The 9,078-nt window shown below is 44.1% G+C and overlaps 1 pseudogene; it reads right to left on the bottom strand.

Annotated features, from left to right (window-relative positions):
* Positions 1 to 526: 526 nt before the first annotated feature.
* Positions 527 to 7,615, bottom strand: LOC123729656 (tripartite motif-containing protein 16-like; annotated as a pseudogene).
* Positions 7,616 to 9,078: the final 1,463 nt, after the last annotated feature.

A 9,078-nucleotide genomic window follows, 5' to 3' on the forward strand; every position in this document is an offset into this window, starting at 1 on the left:
TGCGATGGAGATATGCCATGCTGCATGAGGCAAATGGTGGTCACACCAGATACTGACTGGTTTTCTGATCCTCAGATTTTTTGCATTTGTGCAGATGGTTAGTCTCTTTATTGTGGTCTAGGGGTTAGTAAGACTGAAATATACACTTTTTCATAATCAACCAACCTATTTAATAATCAACCATCAAGTGCTTACTTTGACATAGGTGACCAAAATACAATGAGAGCAGTCAACTGCAATCTAATGTGACTTCACAGTTACTTCACACGAATTGCATGCACTATAGTCACAGCACCACTAAGGGATCCAGAGTGTCAAAGTCACGAGGACAGACGTCTAATAGCAGTATGTCTATGCATTTCACTGGTTACATTTCTTCAGCCCCATCCCAAAACAATCAAATTACAGACTGCCCCTTTAAGTATAGTTCTGTACTATTGAGGGTGTTGTGACATTATTACCCAGTATCTACACTGAAGACAAAATCACTTGAATAAATAGGTCTACAGGAAAACATAATAAAGCATCACGATTGCATGGGGATTGACACTACTATCAGGTTACAAAGCTCAGCAGTAGTGTTGCTTTCAAAAAGCCTGAACCCAGGATAAAGGGACTGAGTGAATGTGGTCTGGACTCTGTGGAGGAGGGTCATTGTGTCAGAGACACTGTAGAAGGACAGAGTACCTGCCTTGTGATCCAGGTACACTCCTACTCTGGAGAACTGAGGGCGTGATACTTTAGTCACAATATTATTGTGTCTGAAACTATAACTACCACTAGAGTAATATAAGGATCCAGGATTTGTCATTGTTTCCGAAATTTACTGTCATCAATTTACTGTCATCACCTGCTATTCCGTGCATCCGGCAAAGGCGGAGGTGTTGCTAACATTTACGATAGCAAATTTCAATTTACAAAACAAAAACAATGATGTTTTCGTCTTTTGAGCTTCTAGTCATGAAATCTATGCAGCCTACTCACTCACTTTTTATAGCTACTGTTTACAGGCCTCCTGGGCCATATGCAGTGTTCCTCACTGAGTTCCCTGAATTCCTATCGGATCTTGTAGTCATAGCAGATAATATTCTAATTTTTTGGTGACTTTAACATTCACATGGAAAAGTCCACAGACCCACTCCAAAAGGCTTTCGGAGCCATCATCGACTCAGTGGGTTTTGTCCAACATGTCTCTGGACCTACTCACTGCCACAGTCATACTCTGGACCTAGTTTTGTCCCACGGAATAAATGTTGTGGATCTTAATGTTTTTCCTCATAATCCTGGATTATCGGACCACCATTTTATTGCGTTTGCAATCGCAACAAATAATCTGCTCAGACCCCAACCAAGGAGCATTAAAAGTCGTGCTATAAATTCTCAGACAACCCAAAGATTCCTTGATGCCCTTCCAGACTCCCTCTGCCTACCCAAGGACGTCAGAGGACAAAAATCAGTTAACCACCTAACCGAGGAACTCAATTTAACCTTGCGCAATACCCTAGATGCAGTAGCACCCCTAAAAATTAACAACATCTGTCATAAGAAACTAGCTCCCTGGTATACAGAAAATACACGAGCTCTGAAGCAAGCTTCCAGAAAATTGGAACGGAAATGGCGCCACACCAAACTGGAAGTCTTCCGACTAGCTTGGAAAGACAGTACCGTGCAGTATCGAAGAGCCCTCACTGCTGCTCGATCATCCTATTTTTCCAACTTAATTGAGGAAAATAAGAACAATCCGAAATTTCTTTTTGATACTGTCGCAAAGCTAACTAAAAAGCAGACTTCGCAAATGGAGGATGGCTTTCACTTCAGCAGTAATAAATTTATGAACTTCTTTGAGGAAAAGATCATGATCATTAGAAAGCAAATTACGGACTCCTCTTTAAATCTGGGTATTCCTCCAAAGCTCCATTGTCCTGAGTCTACACAACTCTGCCAGGACCTAGGATCAAGGGAGATACTAAAGTGTTTTAGTACTATATCTCTTGACACAATGATGAAAATAATCATGGCCTCCAAACCCTCAAGCTGCATACTGGACCCTATTCCAACTAAACTACTGAAAGAGCTGCTTCCTGTGCTTGGCCCTCCTATGTTGAACATAATAAACGGCTCTCTATCCACCGGATGTGTACCAAGCTCATTAAAAGTGGCAGTAATAAAGCCTCTCTTGAAAAAGCCGAATCTTGACCCAGAAATTATAAAAAACTATCGGCCTATATCGAATCTTCCATTCCTCTCAAAAATTTTAGAAAAAGCTGTTGCACAGCAACTCACTGCCTTCCTGAAGACAAACAATGTATACGAAACGCTTCAGTCTGGTTTTAGACCCCATCATAGCACTGAGACTGCACTTGTGAAGGTGGTAAATGACCTTTTAATGACGTCAGACCGAGGCTCTGCATCTGTCCTCGTGCTCCTAGATCTTAGTGCCGCTTTTGATACCATCGATCACCACATTCTTTTGGAGAGATTGGAAACCCAAATTGGTCTACATGGACAAGTTCTGGCCTGGTTTAAGTCTTATCTGTCGGAAAGATATCAGTTTGTCTCTGTGAATGGTTTGTCCTCTGACAAATCAATTGTAAATTTCGGTGTTCCTCAAGGTTCCGTTTTAGGACCACTATTGTTTTCACTATATATTTTACCTCTTGGGGATGTCATTCGAAAACATAATGTTAAATTTCACTGCTATGCGGACGACACACAGCTGTACATTTCAATGAAACATGGTGAAGCCCCAAAATTGCCCTCGCTAGAAGCCTGTGTTTCAGACATAAAGAAGTGGATGGCTGCAAACTTTCTACTTTTAAACTCGGACAAAACAGAGATGCTTGTTCTAGGTCCCAAGAAACAAAGAGATCTTCTGTTGAATCTGACAATTAATCTGGATGGTTGTACAGTCGTCTCAAATAAAACTGTGAAGGACCTCGGCGTTACTCTGGACCCTGATCTCTCTTTTGAAGAACATATCAAGACTGTTTCAAGGACAGCTTTTTTCCATCTACGTAACATTGCAAAAATCAGAAACTTTCTGTCCAACAATGACGCAGAAAAATTAATCCATGCTTTTGTTACTTCTAGGCTGGACTACTGCAATGCTCTACTTTCCGGCTATCCGGATAAAGCACTAAACAAACTTCAGTTAGTGCTAAATACGGCTGCTAGAATCCTGACTAGAACCAAAAAAAATTGATCATATTACTCCAGTGCTAGCCTCCCTACACTGGCTTCCTGTTAAGGCAAGGGCTGATTTCAAGGTTTTACTGCTAACCTACAAAGCATTACATGGGCTTGCTCCTACCTATCTTTCCGATTTGGTCCTGCTGTACATACCTACACGTACGCTACGGTCACAAGACGCAGGCCTCCTAATTGTCCCTAGAATTTCTAAGCAAACGGCTGGAGGTAGGGCTTTCTCCTATAGAGCTCCATTTTTATGGAATGGTCTACCTACCAATGTGAGAGACGCAGACTCAGTCTCAACCTTTAAGTCTTTACTGGAGACTTATCTCTTCAGTAGGTCCTATGATTAAGTATAGTCTGGCCCAGGAGTGTGAAGGTGAATGGAAAGGCTGGAGCAACGAACCACCCTTGCTGTCTCTGCCTTGCCGGTTCCCCTCTTTCCACTGGGATTCTCTGCCTCTAACCCTTTTACAGGGGCTGAGTCACTGGCTTACTGGTGTTCTTCCATGCCGTCCATGGGAGGGGTGCGTCACTTGAGTGGGTTGAGTCACTGACGTGGTCTTCATGTCTGGGTTGGCGCCCCCCCTTGGGTTGTGCCATGGTGGAGATCGTTGTGGGCTATACTCGGCCTTGTCTTAGGACGGTAAGTTGGTGGTTGGAGACATCCCTCTAGTGGTGTAGGGGCTGTGCTTTGGCAAAGTGGGTGGGGTTATATCCTGCCTGTTTGGCCCTGTCCGGGGGTATCATCGGATGGGGCCACAGTGTCTTCTGATCCCTCCTGTCTCAGCCTCCAGTATTTATGCTGCAGTAGTGTATGTGTCGGGGGGCTAGGGTCAGTCTGTTACATCTGGAGTATTTCTCTTGTCTTATCCGGTGTCCTGTGTGAATTTAAATATGCTCTCTCTAATTCTCTCTTTCTCTCTTTCTGTCTTTCTCTCGGAGGACCTGAGCCCTAGGACCATGCCTCAGGACTACCTGGTATGATGACTCCTTGCTGTCCCCAGTCCACCTGGCCGTGCTGCTGCTCCAGTTTCAACTGTTCTGCCTGCGGCTATGGAACCCTGACCTGTTCACCGGACGTGCTTGTTGCACCCTCGACAACTACTATGATTATTATTATTTGACCATGTTGGTCATTTATGAACATTTTAACATCTTGACCATGTTCTGTTATAATATCCACCCTGCACAGCCAGAAGAGGACTGGCCACCCCTCATAGCCTGGTTCCTTTCTAGGTTTCTTCCTAGGTTTTTGGCCTTTCTAGGGAGTTTTTCCTAGGGAGTTTTTCCTAGCCACCGTGCTTCTTTCACATGCATTGCTTGCTGTTTGGGGTTTTAGGCTGGGTTTCTGTACAGCACTTTGAGATATCAGCTGATGTACGAAGGGCTATATAAATAAATTTGATTTGATTTGATATTCTGATGATGTCTTTAGATAAGACGGCTGTATAAATCTGCCCTTCACTCCTCTCCACCTCCCAGTAACACCCTCCAGGCAGACCCTCTCTACACAGAACCTGGAAAAAGCTGGTGAATCTGTCTGCATGGAAAGGATGGAATTGGTTTAATTCTGTATTTGTCAACTTTCTGTTCCCCTCAGACAAAGCGAGGTATGTGTGTGCTGTGTTTGGGTCCAATGTGAGCTGACATGAATCTAGAAAAAGAGCAGAGACCAATGAGAGGAGTTAGAGTATCTGACTTAACTTATTGTTCTATCTACCCTCTTTGATTATAGATCAAATCAGAGCGATACCAAGAGTCAGATACTGTGTCTAACTAGTATTTGGCTATATATTTCTATCTTATGGTTTATGAGGAGTGTCAATAAAAAGAGATTAAGTTACTTCAAGATAAAGACACTCACATTATAAGAACTGTTCTCTGGTCTTTGGCTTTGGAGGCAGTAGAACATCCACTGTATTCACTGCAGACACAAACACATTCACAGAGAGAATGCTATGATCATATTACACATATGTAAAGCAATGGCTATAAGACCTCATTGGTCTAAAGTGTTTCACAATTTGTTTTAGTATTATTTTCAACCCACCTCTATAGGATATATCCTTTAATGAATCCTTGTAGTTTATTTTTCGGCTCAGCAACAGCCTCAGTCACATCTTCAATGTGAAAGAGGATGGATGTAACGGTTGTCTTCATGAATGGACCAAGGCGCAGCAGGTATGTGAATACTCATGGTTATTTTATTACCAAAAAAAGAGTAAAGCATCCACTTGAAAAAACAATGACGGTGACAACAGTAGCAGTTTTACAGGCTATACACGCAGTGTAAAAACAACTACCCACAAACCCAAGTGACAAACATACTCCTACATATATGACTCCCAATCAGGAACAACGATCCCCAGCTGTTCCTGATTAGGAGCCACAAGACCAACACAGAACACAAGACTGCCACGTCCTGACCCCAAAACTACAACAACAGCTCCATCTGCTGGTCAGGACGTGACAATGGACAACGATGCTGGGTAAGTCTGAAGATATACTGGGGCTGGAGAGAGACTGATAACTCTAGAGAGAGAGAGGGAGAGGGAGAAAAAAACTCAATCTGGCAGCTGCTGGTCTCCTGCCATTGTCCTTGAGAGAGTTTCTCACAGAATGGACAGTAAAGTATCTATTCTATTCTTTCCATATCACCTGTATCAAGGCATTCTAGTTACCTGGAGGAAATGGATGTGATCCTCTGTGTTTGAGAGCTGCTCCAGCTCAGCGCTTCTCCACCTCAGCTATCTCCTGCTCCAGTTGCTCCAGGTGTCCCTCAGCACAATTTCTCTTGGACTCTGATCAGATCCTTCACCTCAAAGCGCCTTCTCTCAATGGAGTGGATCAGATCAGTAAATATCCTCTCACTGTCCTCCACTGCTGCCTGTACAGAGCGTTGTTAGGACAGAGAGAGAGAGAGAAGACCCCACTGACCCCTATTGGCCCCACTGTTAACTGGGCGCCAATAGGACCCTGTTCCCCACATTGGGGCTCAACGGGATTGGAGAGTGGATCTCTCATCGGCTGACTGGAGGAGAGAAGTGGAAATGTCTCCTCTGATCAATAATACTCATCTTGAGAGATTTCACAGCCTGTTGGAGCTCCTTCAGCACATTTACTCTCTCCTGGACTCTCTGCTGGATCTTCTGCTGACTCATGTCCAGGTACCTCAGTGGACAGCAGTCTTCATCGAGATATCACAATATTTGATAAATAGTTCAATAGTATAGTAAAGTGATTTAAGGCCCATAGAGGGTAGGGATTCAAATGTTATGGAAGTTCCTTAAAAAATATATATTATCTCTGTTAATAGTTGAATGATTATTGTTTGTACAGTACATGTATCAGGGAGCTTAGACTGACTTTTGGATAGGATTAGGGTGTCACCTGCTCGTCAAACATCTCATTTTAAAATCATGGGCATTCATATGGTGTTGGTCTCTCCTTTGTTGCTATAACAGCTTCCACTCTTCTGGCAAGGCTTTCCACTAGATGTTGGAACATTGCTGCAGGGACTTGCTTTCATTCAGCCACAAGAGCATTAGTGAGGTCAGGCACTGATGTTGGGTGATTAGGCCTGGCTCGCAGTCTGCGTTCCAATTCATCCCAAAGGTGTTCGATGGGGTTGAGGTCAGAGATCTTTGCAGGCCATTCAAGTTCTTCCACACCGATCTCGACAAACCATTTCTGTATGGACTGCTTTGTGCACGGGAGCATAGTCATGCTGAAACAGGAAAGGGCCTTCCCCAAACTGTTGCCACAAAGTTGGAAGCATAGAATTGTCTAGAATGTCATTTTATGCTGTAGCGTTAAGATATCCATCCACTGGAACTAAGGGGCCTAGCCCGAACCTTGAAAAACAGCTCCAGACCATTATTCCTCCTCCACCAAACTTTATAGTTGTTACTACGGATTAGGGCAGGTAGAGTTCTCCTGGCATCTGTCAAACCCAGATTAGTCTGTTGGACTACCAGAGAACACGTTTCCACTGCTCCAGAGTCCAATGGTGTCGAGCTTTACACCACTCCAGCCAACGCTTGGCATTGCGCATGGTGATCTTAGGCTTGTGTGCAGCTGCTCGGCCATGGAAACCCATTTCATGAAGCTCCCAATGAACAGTTATTGTGCTGACGTTGCTTCCAGAAGCAATTTGGAACTCGGTAGTGAGTGTTGCAACCGAGGACATACAATATTTACACGCTACGCGCTTCAGCACTCAGCGGTCCCGTTCTGTGAGATTGTGTGGCCTACCATTTCGCGGATTGACCATTTGTTGTTGCTCCTAGAAGCTTCCACTTCACAATAACAGCACTTACAGTTTTTTTGCCTTACAGAAATTTGCTATACTGTTTGGTTGGAAAGGTGGCATCCTTTGACGGTGCCACGTTCAAAGTCACCTTACCTGTTTCTCAGTCCTCTCTGCTGCAGCTGACACTGCATCATTATTTATGCTGCAGTAGTTTATGTTTATGTGTCGGGGGGCTAGGGTCAGTCTGTTATATCTGGAGCATTTCTCCAGTGTCCTGTGTGAATTTAAGTATGCTCTCTAATTCTTTCTTTCTCTCTCGGGGGACCTAAGCCCTAGGACCATGCCTCAGGACTACCTGGCATGATGACTCCTTGCTGTCCCCAGTCTACCTGGCCGTGCTGCTGCTCCAGTTTCAACTGTTCTGCCTGCGGCTATGGAACCCTGACCTGTTCACCGGACGTGCTACCTGTCCCAGACCTGCTGTTTTCAACTCTCTAGAGACAGCAGGAGCGTTATAGATACTCTCAATGATCGGCTATGAAAAGCCAACTGACATTTACTCCTGTGGTACTGACCTGTTGCACCCTCGACAACTACTGTGATTATTATTATTTGACCATCATTTATGAACATTTGAACATCTTGGCCATGTTCTGTTATAATCTCCACCCGGCACAGCCAGAAGAGGACTGGCCACCCCTCATAGCCTGATTCCTCTCTAGGTTTCTTCCTAGGTTTTGGCCTTTCTAGGGAGTTCTTCCTAGCCACAGTGGTTCTACACCTGCATTGCTTGCTGTTTGGGGTTTTAGGCTGGGTTTCTGTACAGCACTTTGAGATATCAGCTGATGTAAGAAGGGCTATATAAATACATTTGATTTGATTTGATCATGGCCTTTATGTTCATCCATTGTACAAATATAACAAACCCACTGCTGATCGGTACGGCAGTAAATATCCAGCAGTTTGTCATGACGAGAGAAGATCTTCTCCTGTTGATGTGCGGTGGCTTTGACCAGATTGTGTTTCTTTAGTCCAGGAATATCACAGTGAGGCTGGAGGTGAGTCTCACAGTAGTCACCAGACATACCAGACAGGACATGAGGGCTTTCTGCTTTCTGGTCCCAGTGCAGAAATCACATGCCACATCTCAGGTCCAGCATAGTACAGAGCAGGAGAAGCCTGAAGTTTTTCCACCACCTCAGCCAAAATGTTATTTTTCCTCAGAGCAGACCTTGGATTGAAGGTCTGTGTGCAATTGTCATCATCCTGATCTCAGCAGCCTTCAATACAGCTCCTACAGTAACTGTGTCCACAGTGAATTGTAACCAGCTCATTCAATAGATCCAGACAGACAGAACAACAGAACTGGTCCTGGTCCAGCAGAACTCTCTGTTGTGCCATTTGGACTGTTGTTGTTCACTCTCACACAGACAGACAACTCAGCGACTCAGATCAGTTTTATTTTCTCAGAAACTGAAGAAAGTTTGTAGGAGGTACTTCTTGTCTTCTTCTTGTAACTTTCCGATGCATTGCTGCCTTTCACAGGTTGGCGTAGGTATTATACATTTATATATCTCATATTCCAGCCTCACACCACTAAGTGCAGACCAGTGGTACAGAGAAAAGACAAAAGC

The sequence above is a fragment of the Salmo salar genome, chromosome ssa22 (assembly GCF_905237065.1).
Source record: "Salmo salar chromosome ssa22, Ssal_v3.1, whole genome shotgun sequence".
Lineage (NCBI taxonomy): Eukaryota > Metazoa > Chordata > Actinopteri > Salmoniformes > Salmonidae > Salmo > Salmo salar.